Source organism: Mytilus californianus, unplaced genomic scaffold (genome assembly GCF_021869535.1).
Source record: "Mytilus californianus isolate M0D057914Y unplaced genomic scaffold, xbMytCali1.0.p SCAF_4, whole genome shotgun sequence".
Lineage (NCBI taxonomy): Eukaryota > Metazoa > Mollusca > Bivalvia > Mytilida > Mytilidae > Mytilus > Mytilus californianus.
In genome coordinates this window covers 51,545,513-51,568,176 of record NW_026262690.1, presented here as the reverse complement: position 1 = coordinate 51,568,176, position 22,664 = coordinate 51,545,513, and the positions used below count along the sequence as shown (strand labels likewise).

The 22,664-nt window shown below is 32.5% G+C and overlaps 1 protein-coding gene and 2 long non-coding RNA genes across 3 annotated transcripts in view; 1 reads left to right on the top strand and 2 right to left on the bottom strand.

The window, feature by feature from the left end:
* Positions 1–22,664, bottom strand: part of LOC127736958 (G protein-coupled receptor 137Ba-like) — a gene marked incomplete at its 3' end in the record, with an annotated part of 45,638 nt that overhangs the window by 9,462 nt on the left and 13,512 nt on the right. The gene's annotated exons all lie outside the window — the stretch shown is intronic.
* LOC127698424 (uncharacterized) lies at positions 11,838–15,827 on the top strand. Its single transcript, XR_007980824.1, has 3 exons — positions 11,838–12,034; positions 14,338–14,406; positions 14,821–15,827. It is a non-coding gene; the product is annotated as an uncharacterized LOC127698424 (long non-coding RNA).
* On the bottom strand, positions 16,512–17,975 carry LOC127698430 (uncharacterized). The gene is made up of 2 exons (XR_007980829.1): positions 17,602–17,975; positions 16,512–17,022 (listed from the first exon to the last, which is right to left on the bottom strand). It is a non-coding gene; the product is annotated as an uncharacterized LOC127698430 (long non-coding RNA).

The following is a 22,664-nucleotide window of genomic DNA, read 5'->3' as shown; positions in this document are numbered from 1 at the left end:
GTTACATATTTTATCTATCGTTATTTTCTCTATTTTTATTGATAAAAAATTTTTGGTCTGTTGCCTCATTGCCTCAATGAAGCTATATTTCTGTGGCTTAGGCAGAAAACTTATTAATTTGTTGATGCATCCTATGCTGCAGGAAAAGCATCACTTTCGAAAGGTGCAGGCGAAACAAAAACTAGTAGTAGACAGTTTTCTCACAAGCAGCATGCATTGTACTGTCTGTTGATGCTATCTGTTTTATTTTATATAACATGTACATGAATAGTAAATGTAATGTTAAATTAAGAAATCTCCTAAAAAGCATATCTGCCACATAAAGATGCTTCCCATTAATTATTTATAGCTATTGCTGTGAATTATGAAGGTAAAACATTTTATCTTTATGGTTTTCCAATACTTGGTTCAATAGCATGTACTGGTAACCATCACAATTAGAAAACAATTCCAGTCGATTTCCACATTTAACTTTAATGAATTAATTTTTATATAATTCTCAACTGATGCTGAAATCCCCTTTGTCGTTTCAGGCCCACTTACTAAATTTATTTTCTGTGCCTGTTTTTACTGGATGTTAATTGGTATCTATCGAAGCTCTCATAAATTGTCTCTTAAACTTGATTTCAAGAATTAAAACAAATTTAATTTGATACCATAACTAATTTTCCATTCCTTTTATCACCTCAAAAAGCACTAAGGTGTCCCTCAAAATTTAATATTCAGGGGTGTAGCTGCCTTTAGGCACTTAAGGTACGTGCCTACACATATTTTTTTCACAAATATTATTTTTTTAATAAACAACGTTATCTGTAGATGCACGTGAAGTCGTCAAAACTCTTTAATTATCAAATGTCATTTGTACACTAGTCTATCATCCTTAGTGAATGGAGTATTGGATAGAATTGTATGTCATTATATTCCACCTTATAAAGAAACTAAGAACTAGAACTTTGGTTCAGATCATTTCACTTCTATCAACAAATACTTGAATAAACCTCAACATGCTCAAAACCCTGACATTTCTTAGATACATGATTTTTTATTTAGTTGTTGTTGGCTTTCAACTAGCATTCCACTTGGTCTTCAACTGACCTACAATAAAACCCTTGCCAAAGTTGGGCGTCCGTTTTGCTGTGCGGGATGTATAAATATGCAGTCACGTCTGCTCAGAATGGGGACGTTAAATCCCATGCCTAGTGTAGGGAGAATGCTACACTCTCTGCACTTTAAGAACACTTGCAACAACTCTTTGAGGTTTTCTTAGGTGGTCTGCTGAAAGGCAAAATTTCTGTTCCTATCCAATAAACCCTCATTTTCCAATGCATGGCATTTCCAAATTTCCAGACCTTCATCCTGGACGACCCTTATTACAGGACCTAGCTACCTGTTGTATTTATTGTAAATTTGTTTTTGTCCTGAACATGCATGAACTATTTGCCACTGGACGTTTAGCAATCAATCAATCAACTAGCTTTCAGTAACTTCAAGTACTCTCAGATCTAAATGTAATGACCTTAATTATTCAAATTCCTAAGTAGGTAGGGATTTTACAGTACAGGATATCAGAAAATATGAATTTCTTGAATTTTGTTAGATAGTATGAACAGAACAGAACAGAACTTCTGCATGAGGCATCGATGCCTAGTCCAAAGGATAGTATTATTATATAGTAATCTCAGTGTTTAAGTGCCTATTTTTTTAATGAAGGATCGTCAATATGTACTATCAATTGATGTATATATCAATTATCCTCAATCAGAAAGGAATAGATATGAAAATACTTAACAGAATATACTGCTTAATTAAAGGGCTACGCTGATCTATGCTGGGCAATGCATATTGTAATCAATTTTTTTTTCTTCATATTTCCGATTGTACTGCCAGTTAATTCATCAGTCAGATGTTATTGTAAAATTATGTATAATTCTTTGAACTTTTCTTCATGTATATTATCATGATAAAATGACTAGTAAATTTTATGTTTTTTTGTACACAAAATTTCGCAACTAAAAATGCTGAAAACTGTTTTCCTTCCCCCAGACCCTCTGCCGCAATTTGTGCCTACAGTTTATTGGATACCTAGCTACGCCCCTGGTATTTATAAGTATTAATGAAATAATGTGAAAGTGACAAGCCATTATCTGTGCAAAAAAGAATGTGTGCCTATATGTGCTCAGCATATTTTTAAAAATTCATAATTTAAAGCATCAGAATAATGGAAGTAGGCTTTTGATAGAACCGGAAAGCAGTCATACATTACAACTCATCACTGTCAAGCTGTTGACAAAAAATAACATTAACTCTGTTCACTTGTTTTCAAGAAGAGTGTGACTAAAATAATTGCTTTTATTCAAAGTATTGGATCCCAAAGAGAGGAAGTAGGTGTCCCACAGATCACAAAAGCTCTCACAACTTACAACTCATCATTGTCTACCTGATGACCAAAATTGAAGTCATTCTGTTTTGTAGTACTGGAGAAATGTGTGACGAAAATTTTTAACTTCATTCAACATACTGAAATATTCAAAGTATCAGCAAACAGGAAGTAGATGTCTGACAGACCTAAAAAGTGCTCACACTTTACAACTCATCACTGTCAATTATGCAGTTATTCTGTTTTCCAGTTCCTGAGAAAAGTGTGATGAAAATACCTTTTGGATGGACAGATGGGTGGACAAGTTGATTGCAATATGGCTCCATTTTTAGAATTTTGGTATATTCAAGTTGCTAATGGACAGTACAACAGACTACGTCAATCACTAACACCCTACTCCTCTGAAAAAAACTTGATCTACAAACAAAGACAAACAACAACATCTAACTTATTGTACAGATTGTCTGACTTGGTATGGACACAAAGTGTGGTCATGTAACCAGTTTTAAGTACAAACAAACCTCCTCCATTGCCTATCTAGACCATATGTCATAAATCTAATTCACAAAAACACACAATAAACAAGCATTCTGTGAGTATTGCATGGCAATACATAGTCCCCTACCGGTTACAAATTCAATGTAATGGAACGAAATTCTAACTTGATCTATAACTTGTCATGGTGTAAACTACATAAAAATATCAAGTCAAAATCTTCAAGCATGACGAAAAAAACTGTTGAAAACTGATTATTTAAGTGAATTTTCTATGTCCAAAGACCATAACTCTGCACAAAATTATAAGACTGGAACAATATTCCAACTTGATCTGTAACTTGTCATGATAAAACTATATACTAATTATCAAATCAATATCTTCAAGAATGACAAACAAACCTACCACTAAATCTTCAAACAATTTACCAAAGAAAAGGAAAAAAATCCAAAATGTCATTTTGTCTTTTAAAAAATGAGTTACTTCCCTTTGAACAGAAATCTACTAATTAATAAGTATTTCATCAAAAATTTAATTCTAGGGAAAGGGCTTTAACTGAACAAAGAGTAAAGCTAAAATCGTGAAAATTGAACTTGACCTGAAACTTGTCATGACAAATCAATAAACCAAATATCAAATCAATATCTTCAAGCACGAAGAAAAAAAGTCTGGAAAACTGATTTGCCAGACTGACAGATGGACAGACAGACAGACAGACAGACAGAGTGCAAACCTAAAGTCCCCTTCAACTTCGTCAGTAGGGGACTAAAAACTGTACAGTGCAGGCCTTGTATGGCTGATCTCTTTTTACTGTTAAGGATGTACACCTGTGAGGAGCCAAAAATTTCTAGAATTAAACTTTTTTTCTTAACCTGATTTTTGGGTTTATATGACTGTAAGAAAGTAATGGATGAAGAAAAAATTTGTAAGGGTTTCACGTAACCCAGTGTCTCGCCTACTTTTGCTGTTAGTAGCAGGCTCAACAAAAATGGGGAAAAAATTATTAAAAATTTTCCTCTAGATACTATCATTTGATTGTAAGAAGCTTCTATCCAAGTTTGGTAAAAATCCAGGATGGTTTATGAATCTAATAAATGTTTTAAAAACTTTAACTACAGACTGTATGTAATGTTAACTGGAAGAAAACTAAGTCCATTTATAGGTAATATACGGAAAAACAGGAAATAAATTTTTACAAAATTTCCTTCTAGATACTAGCTTTTGATCATAAACAAGCTTTTGTCCAAGTTTGGTACAAATCCAGGATAGTTTAAGAAAGTTATTAAAATTTTTAAAACTTTAACCACAGAGTGAATATAATGTTAACTGGCAGAAAAACTAAGTCCATTTATAAGTAAAATACGGATAAACAGATTTTTTTTTTTACAAAATTTACTTCTGGATACTATCTTATGATCATAAACAAGCTTCTGTCCAAGTTTGGTAGAAATCCAGGATAGTTTAAGAAAGTTATTAAAATTTCAAAAACTTTAACCACAGAGTGAATATTTGTGGACGAAGCCGCCGCCAACACCGCTGACCGAATGTAGGATCGATTTGGCTCGCTTTTGCGACAAAAGTGGCAGGCTCAACAAAAATCATATGGTGGTGCACTTCTTTTTTTGCTACAGCCATTTGAAAGTACACCATTTTTATGATTTTCCCATTTTTAATCAATTTTTATCCATTTATTGGCTATTATCACGAAAAAAATCACAGTTTCACAATTAAACTTTTTTTCATACTTTCACTAAAGATGAAGTGGACCAATCTGAATAAATTTAACTTAAAAAACTATAGGAAGCTGTTAATATAAGAAAGTTTTATAAAATCTTGTTGTTTTTTTGTGTCAAATTGACCATGCTGTAAATTTAGTAAATTTGGGATTTTTCTCTTTTTTTTAGAACAAAAAGCATAATTTATCAACTTCTTTGTAATGAATGATTGAAAAATACATAGTTAAGGATTATGAAAAGAAAAAATTGATATGGGATGTACATATTTTTTGGTAAAATCATTTCTTTGAACACTTCATCCATTTTCTCAACATTTTGGCTGATGACACTGACCGGATTGCTTATAAAAATTGAAAATTTTATTACTCAATAAAATGCTCCGCAGGGCGCAGCTTGATACGACCGCAGAGGTCGAACCCTGAACAGTTGGGGGAAGTATGGACACAACATTCAAGCTTGATACAGCTTTGGATTTGGATTGTGATTAAATATTTGACACAGCATAGGTTTCTAACACTGATTGAATGTGGTCTAAGAACTTAAAAATTTTAAATTGGACATTCACCTATTATGGTCCAATATCCAAAATCTAAATACATGGTTAGATTCAGCATATCAAAGAACCCCAAGAATTCAATTTTTGATGAAATCAAACAAAGTTTAATTTTGGACCCTTTTGACCTCAATGTGGACAAAGTTGATAACGGGGCCCAAAAATCAAAAATCTAAATACATGGTTAGATTCAGCATATCAAAGAACCCCATATATTCAATTTTTGTTGAAATCAAACAAAGTTTAATTTTGGACCCCGATTTGGACCAACTTGAAAACTGGGCCCATAATCAAAAATCTAAATACATGTTTAGATTCAGCATATCAAAGAACCCTAAGAATTCAATTTTTGTTAAAATCAAACAAAGTTTAATTTTGGACCCTTTGGATCTTAATGTAGACCAATTTGAAAACGGAACCAAAAATTAAGAATCTAAATACACGGTTAGATTCGGCATATCAAAGAACCCCAACAATTCAATTTTTGATGAAATCAAACAAAGTTTAATTTTGGACCCTTTTGACCTCAATGTGGACAAAGTTGATAACGGGGCCCAAAAATCAAAAATCTAAATACATGGTTAGATTCAGCATATCAAAGAACCCCATATATTCAATTTTTGTTGAAATCAAACAAAGTTTAATTTTGGACCCCGATTTGGACCAACTTGAAAACTGGGCCCATAATCAAAAATCTAAATACATGTTTAGATTCAGCATATCAAAGAACCCTAAGAATTCAATTTTTGTTAAAATCAAACTGAGTTTAATTTTGGACCCTTTGGACCTTAATGTAGACCAATTTGAAAACGGAACCAAAAATTAAGAATATAAATAAACGGTTAGATTCGGCATATCAAAGAACCCCAAGAATTCAATTTTTGATGAAATCAAACAAAGTTTAATTTTGGACCCTTTTGACCTCAATGTGGACAAAGTTGATAACGGGGCCCAAAAATCAAAAATCTAAATACATGGTTAGATTCAGCATATCAAAGAACTCCATATATTCAATTTTTGTTGAAATCAAACAAAGTTTAATTTTGGACCCCGATTTGGACCAACTTGAAAACTGGGCCCATAATCAAAAATCTAAATACATGTTTAGATTCAGCATATCAAAGAACCCTAAGAATTCAATTTTTGTTAAAATCAAACTAAGTTTAATTTTGGACCCTTTGGACCTTAATGTAGACCAATTTGAAAACGGAACCAAAAATTAAGAATCTAAATACACGGTTAGATTCGGCATATCAAAGAACCCCAAGAATTCAATTTTTGATGAAATCAAACAAAGTTTAATTTTGGACCCTTTTGACCTCAATGTGGACAAAGTTGATAACGGGGCCCAAAAATCAAAAATCTAAATACATGGTTAGATTCAGCATATCAAAGAACCCCATATATTCAATTTTTGTTGAAATCAAACAAAGTTTAATTTTGGACCCCGATTTGGACCAACTTGAAAACTGGGCCCATAATCAAAAATCTAAATACATGTTTAGATTCAGCATATCAAAGAACCCTAAGAATTCAATTTTTGTTAAAATCAAACTAAGTTTAATTTTGGACCCTTTGGACCTTAATGTAGACCAATTTGAAAACGGAACCAAAAATTAAGAATCTAAATACACGGTTAGATTCGGCATATCAAAGAACCCCAAGAATTCAATTTTTGATGAAATCAAACAAAGTTTAATTTTGGACCCTTTTGACCTCAATGTGGACAAAGTTGATAACGGGGCCCAAAAATCAAAAATCTAAATACATGGTTAGATTCAGCATATCAAAGAACCCCATATATTCAATTTTTGTTGAAATCAAACAAAGTTTAATTTTGGACCCCGATTTGGACCAACTTGAAAACTGGGCCCATAATCAAAAATCTAAATACATGTTTAGATTCAGCATATCAAAGAACCCTAAGAATTCAATTTTTGTTAAAATCAAACAAAGTTTAATTTTGGACCCTTTGGATCTTAATGTAGACCAATTTGAAAACGGAACCAAAAATTAAGAATCTAAATACACGGTTAGATTCGGCATATCAAAGAACCCCAACAATTCAATTTTTGATGAAATCAAACAAAGTTTAATTTTGGACCCTTTTGACCTCAATGTGGACAAAGTTGATAACGGGGCCCAAAAATCAAAAATCTAAATACATGGTTAGATTCAGCATATCAAAGAACCCCATATATTCAATTTTTGTTGAAATCAAACAAAGTTTAATTTTGGACCCCGATTTGGACCAACTTGAAAACTGGGCCCATAATCAAAAATCTAAATACATGTTTAGATTCAGCATATCAAAGAACCCTAAGAATTCAATTTTTGTTAAAATCAAACTGAGTTTAATTTTGGACCCTTTGGACCTTAATGTAGACCAATTTGAAAACGGAACCAAAAATTAAGAATATAAATAAACGGTTAGATTCGGCATATCAAAGAACCCCAAGAATTCAATTTTTGATGAAATCAAACAAAGTTTAATTTTGGACCCTTTTGACCTCAATGTGGACAAAGTTGATAACGGGGCCCAAAAATCAAAAATCTAAATACATGGTTAGATTCAGCATATCAAAGAACTCCATATATTCAATTTTTGTTGAAATCAAACAAAGTTTAATTTTGGACCCCGATTTGGACCAACTTGAAAACTGGGCCCATAATCAAAAATCTAAATACATGTTTAGATTCAGCATATCAAAGAACCCTAAGAATTCAATTTTTGTTAAAATCAAACTAAGTTTAATTTTGGACCCTTTGGACCTTAATGTAGACCAATTTGAAAACGGAACCAAAAATTAAGAATCTAAATACACGGTTAGATTCGGCATATCAAAGAACCCCAAGAATTCAATTTTTGATGAAATCAAACAAAGTTTAATTTTGGACCCTTTTGACCTCAATGTGGACAAAGTTGATAACGGGGCCCAAAAATCAAAAATCTAAATACATGGTTAGATTCAGCATATCAAAGAACCCCATATATTCAATTTTTGTTGAAATCAAACAAAGTTTAATTTTGGACCCCGATTTGGACCAACTTGAAAACTGGGCCCATAATCAAAAATCTAAATACATGTTTAGATTCAGCATATCAAAGAACCCTAAGAATTCAATTTTTGTTAAAATCAAACTGAGTTTAATTTTGGACCCTTTGGACCTTAATGTAGACCAATTTGAAAACGGAACCAAAAATTAAGAATATAAATAAACGGTTAGATTCGGCATATCAAAGAACCCCAACAATTCAATTTTTGATGAAATCAAACAAAGTTTAATTTTGGACCCTTTTGACCTCAATGTGGACAAAGTTGATAACGGGGCCCAAAAATCAAAAATCTAAATACATGGTTAGATTCAGCATATCAAAGAACTCCATATATTCAATTTTTGTTGAAATCAAACAAAGTTTAATTTTGGACCCCGATTTGGACCAACTTGAAAACTGGGCCCATAATCAAAAATCTAAATACATGTTTAGATTCAGCATATCAAAGAACCCTAAGAATTCAATTTTTGTTAAAATCAAACTAAGTTTAATTTTGGACCCTTTGGACCTTAATGTAGACCAATTTGAAAACGGAACCAAAAATTAAGAATCTAAATACACGGTTAGATTCGGCATATCAAAGAACCCCAATAATTCAATTTTTGATGAAATCAAACAAAGTTTAATTTTGGACCCTTTTGACCTCAATGTGGACAAAGTTGATAACGGGGCCCAAAAATCAAAAATCTAAATACATGGTTAGATTCAGCATATCAAAGAACCCCATATATTCAATTTTTGTTGAAATCAAACAAAGTTTAATTTTGGACCCCGATTTGGACCAACTTGAAAACTGGGCCCATAATCAAAAATCTAAATACATGTTTAGATTCAGCATATCAAAGAACCCTAAGAATTCAATTTTTGTTAAAATCAAACTAAGTTTAATTTTGGACCCTTTGGACCTTAATGTAGACCAATTTGAAAACGGAACCAAAATTTAAGAATCTAAATACACAGTTAGATTCGGCATATCAAAGAACCCCAATAATTCAATTTTTGATGAAATCAAACAAAGTTTAATTTTGGACCCTTTGGACCTCAATGTGGACCAATTTAAAAACGGGGCCCAAAATCCAAAAACTAAATACACGGTTAGATTCAGCATATTAAAGAACCCCATGAAATCAAGAATAAAACCCCATTGAAATTGGTCAAGAAATAAGCAATTTATAGGAAGTATCTTCTTTTGCACAATACTGTGCAATTAAATATTTCTTGCTATTGCGCAATACTGTACAATTGACAATTTCTTGCTATTGCGCAATATTGTGCTATTGGATATTTCTTGCTATTGCGCAATACTGTGCAATTGAAGATTTCTTGCTATTGCGCAATACTGTGCAATTGAAGATTTCTTGCTATTGTGCAATACTGTGCAATTGAAAATTTCTTGCTATTGCACAATACTTATTATATAATAATTTACACATCCTGTTTGGTGTGTATCTCCTACCATATCATTATTATTTGATTTTAAATATAAATCAGAAATAACCAACTTAAAATGGAAAATTTTAAAAGAAACAAAAAAGGAAAAAAAGAAAAAAAAGGAAAAAAAAATAAATCCCCCCCCAAAATTTTTTGAACCCCCATTATGATTCATCACCCCCAAACTCAATCCCAGCCTTCCCTTTGTGGTATGGTACCTTGCAGTACAATTTCAGAGAGATCCATACACTTGAACACAAGTTATTGTCTGGAAACTAGAAAAAAATGTGTTTTTTGGCCCCTTTTTGGCCCCAAATTCCTAAACGTTTAGGGCAATTACCCCCAAACTCAAACCCAGCTTTCCCTTTGTGATATGGAACCTTGTAGTACAATTTCAGAAAGATCCATACACTTACACACAAGTTATTGTCATGAAACTAGAAAAATGCTTGTTTTTTGCCCCTTTTTTGGCCCCTAATTCCTAAAATTTGGAGGCAATTACCCCCAAAATCAATCCCAGCATTCCTTTAGTGATATGGAACCTTGTGGTACAATGTCAGAGAGATCCATACACTAACACACAAGTTATGTCTGGAAGTTACAAAAATGCTTATTTTTGGCCCCTTTTTGGCCCCTAATTCCTTTACTGTTATTACCATAACCCCCAAAATCAATCCCAACCTTCCTTTTGTGGTATTGAACCTTGTGGTAAAATTTCATAAAGATCCATTCACTTAAACTAAAGTTAGAGTGCGAAAACCAATGTGTCTTCGGACGACGACGCCGGACGACGACGACGCCAACGTCATACCAATATACGACCACAAAAATTTTTTGGCGGTCGTATAAAAACTACTTATTTTAAGTACACAATTTTTTCACATAGTGTAGTTTGATTATAATAATTCTTAAATTCATTGATATTTTCCACTTGTATCACATGTTTTGGAAAAAAATCCCAAAAGTGATTTCAACGAGACTGAAACATCAGAAAAATACATTTCCTAAGATAGAATTTTCTTATACATTGCCAGAATGTAGATTCTTCCATGCTTTTTTCAAAAATAATAAAAAGTATGGGTCACCTTGCTATTTTTCAAGCTACAAGTCATGCAAAATTGCACAAATTTGCAAATATTGTTCATGAAAAAACACTTTTTTGTGAATAAAAAAAAATCTATGCGATAGAATTTTGAAATAAAATATGAGAAGATAGTTTTAGAAATATGCTTTAAGATGAAAAAAAAAGAAGAAAAATGGTGTCACAGACCTTTTTTTCTTGCTACAAGTAAAAAATGATAATTTCTCTATCAATCCCTTATAAAAATTTTACTAATTGAGTTATCTCCCCTTAAATGACTGAGTTGACAATTTGATTCAAACAAACACAAATATTTGGTATTTTGATAAATCAGTCTGAATAATGCAATAAATCACTTTTTTTCTATACTCCATTAAACAGTTTTACCTATTAATTGCCAATCTGTCTCAAAATTTACAGATTTAAGAAAAGACCTAGACCTATTGTGAACTGCAATTTTACAATCCAAGATGGCAGTATACAGTTAATCTACCTTAAACACGTTCTCATCTAAAATTAGAAATTCTCATTAACGGTCATTTGCCATAATTCGTACTCAAATAGGTCGAATTATCGCTCATAAGACAAACTTGTGCAAAAACGAGAAAAATAAAAGAAAAACACGTTTTTCTTTTTATCAAGCACTTGAAAATCGTGAATCTGACATATTGAACACCTGGTGTATGCTGAACTGAATTGTAATAAATTAACTTGCATTTCTCAGGCCTGTATGCCAGCATACGAACCTGGTGTATGCTAAAGTCTACATTTGATTTATACATTGTATTTCTCAGGTCTGTATGCCTGCATACGAACCTGGTGTATGCAGAACGGCAAATATTGAATCAAATGTTGTATTTCGCAGGTCTGTATGCTAGCATACGAACCTGGGTGTTTCCAAAAAATCCTTTACTTCAGTAGTTGTGTTTTAACGCTGATTTCGATTTTTTTTTTAAACTAAAAGCCTACCACTGACCTCTATATTTTCTCCCGATAGGTAAACAGAAAAGCGTTAATTTGCAGGGCAAACCGGTAAAGCGTTTACTGTTGTAAATCTAAAAATGAAAACCGATTCTCAAGTTCCACGACTATGATCACTTTATAGGAATCATTCACGACTTTTCACGCGTGGCGGCGCTGCGGTTCCATAAGTGGTTACTTGAACGCTTCAATCACGTAAAACGCTTGCATCTGTATTTACAACGTAAACAATGGCATCCGATGATGACATCACCTGGTCTGTTCCAGAACTAACGTTACGTGGAGCTGTCACAAGAGACAGAAATATAGATCTTATAGAAAGGTAAACGATGTATTTAAAAAATATTGAGATTTCTTCTATTATAAGCGGAAACGCCGCTACAGTACATGGCCAAAAAGATTTCGTCACCTACATTTTTGGGCTATATATTTCATATAAAAACACGTTTATTGGAGGCATTTATGGTTGTATTTTTACAAATAATGTGTTGAAAAACGCTGAATTGTATATAAACAGTATTTGTTTGTTTTGTCATAGCTCTGTCATCAGTTGTTTTTATTTTCTCCTGATGTGAACACATATATACTATTTTTTACAGTTTAATTTGGTTGAAATATAAATATATAGCAAGATTGTTTATAATAGACAATAATATTTATTTTTATCTCAGAAGAAAATGAAAAAATAAACAAATAATTATTCTGCTGTTGGTACCAAGTTGCATAAAATCAAATCAGAAATGTCCCCTAAATAATCTATTTAAATGAAATTTTATATGAAATATTTAGTGTGAAATACCAAGTGACAAATACATGTACCCCAAGTTAGAAAAAAAAACCAAAAAAAAAACCACTGAACATATAAATAGTCATGAATGTATAATTAAACTTTCTAGTATACATTTAAATGATTTTGTATAATAATAATTAAAAATAGGGGTTCTATACAGATATTATCTGTTGGCCATGAAATGTGATACAGACCATGCAGACTGGGCAAGGGAAAATTAAATTTAACTTGTTATATACTGGGACTATAATACTAATAGTACAATAGTCCCAGTTATATATAAACAATTTATTACTTTTGATAATGGGACAATTACACAAGGAAAGTATTAAATCCTCCAATACCACTTTTAAACAAGACATGATTCTACATTTTTAAGCTTTAAATCTTTTAATATGTCTCAGCTTCATCAACTTAAAAAAAAAAAAGACTGTAAAAAAAATATAAAGGCCCTTCTCTGCAAACTTTTTACATATAACATGATGGGGCCATTTTTGGAAATTTTAAAAGATATGTACATCTATAATGAAGTTTTATTTGCAATTCAAGTTCAAACAAGGAATTATTTAAATATGGAATAATTTCAAATTCAGCAAAATTGATTAGAAAATAATTATGAAAACTAACCCAACTAAATATTTTTTAAACTTAGAAATGTGGTCCCTATAGTTCTACGTCCTTTTTTGAATCCTATCTGTTCTTGGCAGATAATCTTATAAGATTCTAAATAGTTTTCTAAACTATTATATACTCTAGAAAAAAATGTTCCTAATCTAGTAAAAAGGGTTATACCTCTGTTGTTTGAAGGGCTATTAAAACATCTTCCTTTGAATATGGGTTCAATAAATTTTCTCTCCTATAAGAACTTCTTTCTAGAGAGAAAATTTTATTAATTTTTAAGAAAAAAGTAGTGTTTCATAATTTTATAAACATATCATGCCCAACATTCAGCATACAAGAATTTTTCAAAATTTCATTAGTTATACCATTAAATCCACTTGATATCATGTTTTTCAAATATTTCATGGCAAGCAGAAACCTCCTTTGTAATCCTAACATTTTAATCTATGTAATAGTACTTTAAAAAATCTTTACCTACATGTTTTAAAAAAATTCAAACCATTCCTTAGCTTGTTTAATTAAACTTTGGCTGGAACATGCATTAAATATTTGTCACTGGACATTAAGATTCCAAAAATCAATCAATATATTTGAACTTGAATCATTGATTTCTTTCCTTTTTGTCTTGCCTTGACAGAGTCCAAAAGTAAGACATAGCATATATTAGGTATGTTGTTTTCAGCGTCATCAACAATGTATTAGTTAGTAAAGTAATATAAAATAGTGAAATATTGCAGACATTTTCTACTGGTAGATATTTGTAACCATGAAAGACAATATATTCATTATACAGTTTTCATGATTAATCGCACAGGCACTTGTCTCAAAAAAAAATTCCCTATATACCTTAATATAACACGTGTTATATTAAGGTCTATAGGAAATTTTTTTCTGAGACAAGTGCCTGTGATTAATCGCTAGCCCTTCAGGCCAGGCCAGATACATTTTTTGTAAGTATAGATAATTGTTAATGTGTCAATCCTAGTCAGGAGCCTTTAATTTAGTAGTTATAGTTGGTTAATTTCTGATATATATACATATATATTTGTTTTTTTATTGTCTTATTTTATAATTTAAAATCAAGCCATTAGTTTTCTTGTTTGAATTTTCTTTCATTTTTGAATAATGTGACCTTTGTAGCTGACTAGTACAATGTGATTTTTTTCTTGACTGTATTTTATTTAATATTTTGACTTTTTTTTTATCTTTTGTAGAATCAATTAGAAGAGCCAAAATTTATAAGCTTAGATTCAAAACATTCTGGAGGAGCAGATTGTGTGAAGGTATTTATCCTTTTATAGCCTCAATCTATATCACAAAAATGTATTTGTGTTAAAATAAACAATTACCATTAAGAGAGTTGATTTTTTGTAAGACCAAGTAAAGGTTACAGGTCCTAATCTCAGTTGGGAAAATGGTACTGTACAGTTTTATTTTAGTACTGGTGAACTCTACCGTTATAGACTCGTATGATAATAATACACCTGAAACTCCACAGATGTACGTGTATATCTAATAGCTATAAATATTCCTTCCAAATCCAGCCACACTGATTAGATGTCGCCTTCAATATAAATTTTTATGAAACCAGACTGGATTAAAATAAAATTTTCTTGTGTAATTTGATGAAATTTAAATTATCTCTACTAGTTTACTCACTAAACAACAGGACTAATTTGTTAACATTTTCTTTACAGAAGCCAGCAGAAGTCAAGAGAAATAAAAAGAATGGAACAAAAGAAAAATTGAAAACGAACAGTGAAATGACAAAATTAAATAAAATTTTTGCATTTCTTATTGTTGTTGTTATCTTGTGTATTGTTGACCAAGACAGCTAAGAAAACCATCGAAAAGCTGTTCAGACAGAAAATGACAGATACTACACATGATCAAACAAAAGATAAAAAAAAACACTTCTAAGAAAAAATTTGTTCAATGCTGGACCAAATGAAATGCATGAGGATATTTATAATCTGAAAAAATTAATACCTCTATGTAAGTGAAACAAATTATGCGGTATGGGCTTTGCTCATTGTTGAAGGCTGTACGGTGACCTATAGTTGTAATTATTTCTGTGTCATTTGGTCTCTTGTGGAGAGTTGTCTCATTGGCAATCATACCACATCTTCTTTTTCATATGTGTTCAGTGCAAAATACAAAAAAATGGACTATTCAATAAAATTGATATCTAAGACCGGGAATATTGGGGTTTGTCAATGAGACATCAACCCGACAAAAATAGCCAAAATATATGTAGATTAAGCCGGCATCAACAGCATGCAGACAAATGTAAAAGGAGATGTGGGGTAAAGATCAGTATGACGGCAGTTGTTTTCTCAAATGTGGATCCAGGATTTTGAATCTAGATAAAGTGATCCCCCCCACTCCACTCTGAAGTAACTGTATTAAAACAAAGTCAATGTAGGACTTTCTTTGAGATATTATTGTGTCTGGGAGACACAATTGATGCCCACGCAGATGCAAAGTGTTATTTTAAAATAACTATAACATTTAACCGCTTAATATACCCCAAAAATGACAAAGTTCAACTATCTCACAAAAGAGCAAATATTAATAAAAATCAAAACCCTGACCACATGCACATCTTCAATATATGTACAAACAGACATCAAAGTGAAAACTTCCTAGGATTCTAACTGTAGGTTGAGTTGTGCTGAATAACTATATACCCATAATGGGACGGACGGACAGACAGACAGAAGAACAGACAGGGGTAAAATAATATGCCCCTCAAGGCAACTTTCAGTTGCGGGGGCATAAAAAGGGGTCATCAGGCCTCAAACTAGACAAAGTTTTGAGAGTAATAAAAAAATCTGGATTAACCATAAATGTAGCTCCATAAGGGCCATAAAGGGGGGACCCAGGCACCCCACTCCTAAATCTGTCTCTGATATTAAACATTGTTTATATGTTTCTGAATATTTTATAAAAAGACTTGAAAGATTATGTTAGAAAACATTTTTATAATTATATTTCATATAACATTTAAATGATTTTTTGATAATATGAAGATTATTAAAACATTTTGTTAAAAAATATTTTTTAACTTTTTCAAAACATTTTATCCTGCAGAAATGAATATTTATATGTTTTTAAAATGTTTCAGGGATATTTGATTAACAAACACATTCAAATCATTTATAAGACATTTTACAAACATTGTCGTCAAAATTCAGTAACATTTTAATGATGTTTTAAAAGTATTATGAAAATGTTTTGAAAATATTTTTAAGGCCATACATTTTTGCATGATTTTGATATTTTTCTACAATATTTTTTCAACATTTTTCTATTTTTTTTGGTGCTAACTGGGAAAGCAGTGGCGAAACAGCACCACATTAGAACAAATAATAAAATCAATTGCATGTAAATCCATTTCATCTTTTATGCATATTTATTTACAATGTATTTTTATGAAATTAGAAAGAACACAGCAAACATACATAATTCTGGAACTAAGTTGAATTACATGTTTCAGATTTTTTATTCCCCTGCCACAGCGGAGGAGGGGCATTAAGTTTTACCCTTGTGTAACTTTTAGACAATACAAGGACTCTTTTAATGTGAATTCGGTTGGACGACACTTTTCTATCACAAACTACTTTCTTCTGATCTAGTTGGAATTTCCCTTTCAGAAAAGTTTGTGTGTTAATATAAGGAACTGTCTTGGCTAGTAAATAAATCCTGTTCCATAATTCCACTATTTGCCATTTGTTGTCACCTTTGTCAAATTTTTTTTTACATCTGGTTCTGACAGAAGTATTGATCCTCGCACTTGCAGCCACTTGGATTTTAACCATGAATTCATTTCAAACATAAAGATGGTTCCCATCCATCACTTCATGGTTGGGTAAAAAGTCTGTTATCCATGATGGCTTCTGAAATATTAAAACAGGAAACCACAAAGCATCATGTTATTTAATAAACTGCAGGTTCAGAAATTTTTCTTATCATTCATAAAGGACAAGCGTTTAATGCGGGGAAGTTTTCACAAAAATACTCTTGATTTCCAACTTTGAAGAATTAAAAAAAATTGTTCTGACAGCTTTTGCCATAAGTTTAATGTAAATCCTTAGAACATTCAGACTTTATTGCGACAAACAAATAAAAAAATTATGCTCATGTGTACCATGGTTTTTTTTTAGAATGCAATATAGGGATTGTCATATTTCCCAATACATGTATAGTTCTCTTCCTTTCATGCATTGTTTTGTCAGGGAAATATATTTCACTTGCTATAATTAAGTGCACAACATAATTATTATTTCTTATTTACAATGCAAACAAAGGTAAAAGGGTGAAAAAATGTGATGACTAGGAAAAAACTTACAAAGTGTGATCCCCCTATTTTAATAAATAATAACCTGTCAAATTATTGGGCTGTTTAATCGAGAAAAAATAAAACAAAGAGGTTTAATAATGTACTAAATATAAGAAAAATATAAATATATAATAACCTAATCCTGTTGTTATATAATCTCCTGGCATGACATGGTTATCAGCTGGTTATGGCAAACTTGGTCGAATTTTCCGCCGGGTTTCCCTAGATATTTTTGATGGGTGGATCAACTCTCTTGATGCCTTCTCTCCATTTCAAAAGAAGTTCATGGTCTTTTGGGAATCTGTGGTCCCCCTTCAGAATAATTGCAGCCGGGGACACAACAATTTTGAAGCTTAGTTTGGTGAAATTAGCGAGTGTCGATTGTGGTTACTAATGTAAACATGTGCAACGTAATGCGATTCAAGCGTCCAAGTGATTAAAACGTTTCCGACAACCACTTATGGAACACCAGCGACGTCTACAGGAAGAAATATTACGAATGATCCCTATTGACATGACAGTTATCTGTTTGTTTGCAAATTAAAATTACGGAAAAATGAGGCGATCATAATTTGTACAAGGTTCCAAGTTGTTGACAAAATTTTAAATGACGTCAGGGACCTTCTGACGTAAGGCGGAGGGAATTATAGACGGATAGCACTTGACTTACGCGAGTTACTTTTTACCAGTACACTTAATTAAAATAATAGCAATTGATTACAAAACAAAATGTTTTTTTTATACTTTGTATTGGTAAATGATAAAAAGTCAAAGAACAAATGGGCTATTTATCTGCGTTGAATGACCTAATAACACCTTATGTCACGCACTCCTATATGACGTCATTTACAAATGTAAACAATGTGAATGATCAATGAAGGAGTTCCCGTCACGGAGAAGAAAATGGACAATTCATTGAAAAATACGCTCTATTATCTAAATTTTAATATACCAGAAGCAAAACAGAATGTCAGATACATTTACGGTAAGTAAACCTAGCTGTTTTTGTACATTTTCCACGAATTCCATAGAACACCCTCTTTTTTTAGAACTTAATAGAAGTGACTGACTGATTTAATCCGGCTTGAAAACTATAATACAAGATTATTGATTACGCTAAGTTTGTTTTCTCAAGAGGTTTGTTCACTTCAATCAATTTCATGCTAGACATCATGTGGCGAAATTTACTGCTGTTTTACTATCAAGCTACCCCCCCCCCCCCCCCCCCAAAAAAAAATAGCCTTGCAAGACGTCATAAGTATTTGGACTACCACCCCCCCCCCCCGCCCCCCTTGAAAGTATTTAGAGAAAAAATGAATGGGAAATACGATTATGTGTACATCCATAGTGATGTCTCCTTGCATTAGTTACAATTTTAAGGATTTTAAGGGGTGCTTTGTGGGAAAAATTTAGTTGATTTATTGAGGGAAACAATACTGGAGCGGTCCATTTCTAAGGAATTCAGCGCCCTCCCCAGCCCATCCCCCTTATGAAACTTCTGGATCTGCCACTGAGTTAAAGTCTCCCGGATTTAAAAAAAAAATTGAAATTCAGCCCCTATCCAGATTTTCAAAATGCATGGCCAATGCCCTTCAGTTCTTATTCTAACAACTTTTAGGGAAACAAAAGTCCAAGGTAAAAAGGGGGGGGGGGGGGGGTGAGCGCTCACATGTTAAAACCGGCCACACTAGTCTATGTGCCTGTCCCAAGTCAGGAGCCTGTAGTTGAAGTTGTCATTGGTTCATGTATGTCGTATTTCTTTTTCGTAAATTGTTTTGCTATAAATTATTGTTTCTTATTTTTCATGTTGGGTCCTTTTATCATCTGACTATACAGTATTGGTTTTTCTCATTGTTGAAGTCCGTACAGTTGCCTATACTTGCTTACATCCACTTCATTTTGGACTTTGGTGTACAGTTGTCTCATTTGCAATCATCCCACATCTCCTTTTTTTTACAAGGAGGTTGTATGATGTGTCCTTGTTTTGGAAAACTGTACAGTACATTTGTCACATGATCACTGCAGCATTTTGTGATGTGTGTATGTAAGAAGCTGTTACTGTAACAGGGTAATATGAAAAGCTATCAACAAAATCGAAAGACAGACAGAAAATTTTAAAATATAGTGAGCAATAAAAAACAAAAAAAGAAGTAATTCAAACAAATTAAACATACATTTATTGCGAAAGGATCAGAACAGCACATTTCAAGAGTGTTCAATTGGAAAAATGAATGTTAATAAGGAAATGACATATTTCATTGATCTTCAATCAGATGCATGGCGACAAAAATACTTTCAACTTCAAGGGAACGACTTCAATTCAACCACTAAGAACCCTTAGTTCATATACATTCTAAAATCAGTAATTGTGATAATGTTAAAGTTGTGAAGTGTATAATATTCACACATATATATATATGTATATAATATGTAGTTTCCATTTCTCGTTTCAGCATTTTTCAAACAGCGGCTATACCTTTCATGTAACTATTTATGTGTTGCTTATGAATTGAATTGTAACACTTCTTAGTGACTGGATAGGTTAAACCAATGCCTTCCTAGAAAACTACGACATCAATGAACAACACCTGACCTTTTGCTGTTCCTGCTAATAAAGTAAAAATGGCTTCACTAGAAAAGGACGACACCTAGAACATGTAGAAAAAGCATCAATTCTTTGGCTTTCCTGATTGAAGGATTTATTTTTACAACTCCAGTGTATAATATGCCATTATAAACAATTTTTACCATAGTATAATGCTATAAATTCACTAATTTCCATATCTATTAGCGAATCCAGTTAGATATCGACTTATGATGTGCAGTGAAGACAGATCATTGCAAATTGTTTACATTACCGATAATTAAAATAAATGTATGCATGTTTGGCATACATCTTTGTAAAGCAAATTATATACAGACATCCCCCTAAAAGCATTAAAAAAAAAACAAGAACTTTGGCATACACCATGTTGACAGGCAGAGATGCAAACACAATGACTTAAACACTTTGTTGTATCACTGTCTATTTAGTATGCATATTGCCAACTATATCAGATTTTAAGACAGTTTCATTTTCTCTCCATCAATTTCTAACCAAGAGTTCCAAATGGTGAAGTTGAAATCATCCCTTCGTAAATTATACGGACGCCATCACGAGTTGGTTGACCGTTATGGAATAACCGTTTCACAGATGATATCGGATATGTTTCTTACGTCGTAACTACAATCCCCTTCCCTTTTCATGAATGTGACTAACCGAATTAGACTATTTACCGGGTTTGTAATAACATGAGCAACACGACGGGTGCCACATGTGGAGTAGGATCTGCTTACCCTTCCGGAGCACCTGAGATCACCCCCAGTTTTTGGTGGGGTTCGTGTTGCTCAGACTTTAGTTTTCTATGTTGTTTCTTGTGTACTATTAATATTTGTCTGTTTGTCTTTTTCTTGCCATGGTGTTGTCAGTTTATTTTCGATTTATGAGTTTGACTGTTCCTCTGGTATCTTTCGCCCCTCTTGACACAATGCTTGAAGTTACTAACTTAGAGCATGATGAAAAATAATAGTTTTACAATTTAAAATATGAATACATGTACAACATACAGCTGGTTAGAATGCAAACCATTCAGCTTGCTAAATATCCAATAAGTGCCACAAAATATGCAGAAATTTTAGACTGGAGGCAAACCCTACACAAATACACTAGCTCAATGAACACCAGCTTGGTTTGACAATACTAAAATGTATGTAAAACTATAATTTAATAGAACATAGGTGGGTATACAGGCAATCAAATCTTGTATATATCCAAGTAAAAATATAATAAGTGTTCACCGTACACCAGTGTTGTATGCAAGAATACCGTGATCTGAAAATGTCAAACAAATATGCAAACTTTTATGTTCCAATGTGTATAGGACTATAGGTCGGTATGCCGACAATCAAACCTATGAATTCCATTTTTTTACAAGAGTTTATTGAAAAGCGGGTTGATATACAGGAATAAACCCCTGAGTGTTGCAGTTAAGAATTGAGAGCTTTCTTTCAAATTCAAACGAAGTTGAAGGCTATACATAAGTAATTCCTTACATCGATGTAATTCGGCCTTTGACATGTTTGATGGAGATACATTTGTATGTCTCTTTCAAAATCATACACATCTCCTTATTTTCTATGGGGGGGTTGGTTATGCAAACATAAGTAAATAAGAAATGTTACTACACAGTAAATGCTTAGCATTCAGGCAGACAGACTTGCCAATACAAACATGAATCCAGAATAAAATTTTAGAATCCATGCAGGCATACAAGTACCGGGCAGAAAAATGCCAAAATAAATAATAATTTGAGTCTATATGCAGGCATACAGACCTGACAAATACTAATATACGCAGAAAGTGAGAGTTTAGCATACGCCAGGTCGGTATGCAGGCATACAGACTTGACAAATACTAGTATACGCATACAGTGAGAGTTTGGCACACACCAAGTCAGTATGCTGGCATACAGACCTGACAAATTCTAGTATACATTTGTACACATAGAGTAAGAGTTAAGCATACACCAGGTCAGTATGCAGGCATACAGACCTGACAAAAACTAGTATATGAATAGAGTGAGAGTTTAGCATACACCAGGTCGGTATGCTGGCATACCGACCTGACAAATTCTAGTATACACATAGATTCAGGGTTTGGCATACACCAGGTCAGTATGCAGGCATACAGACCTGACAAATACTAGTATATGAATAGAGTGAGAGTTTAGCATACACCAGGTCGGTATGCTAGCATACCGACCTGACAAATTCTAGTATACACATAGAGTGAGGGTTTAGCATACACCAGGTCGGTATGCAGGCATACAGACCTGACAAATACAAGTAAGAGAAAAAAGACTGAATTTAGCATACTTTTCATTGAAACATCTGAAATAAAGATGGGCAAATGTTATGTTATGTATATATTTCAAAAATGGCATAAAAGTATAACAAAAATGCAGAATGAGTAATTTTTTAAGGTTTATTTGCTTCAACTATTTCCTGGGGGTTGAAATAGTTCATTCTAGCATCCTATGAAAAAGGTTTATGATAAAATGATGAAGTTTTGGATTCGCATTTACAAAAAAAGACCACAAATCTTGCAAAAAAATGACAGACAAATATTAATAATGCTATACAGTGACTTTTTAACGCGAA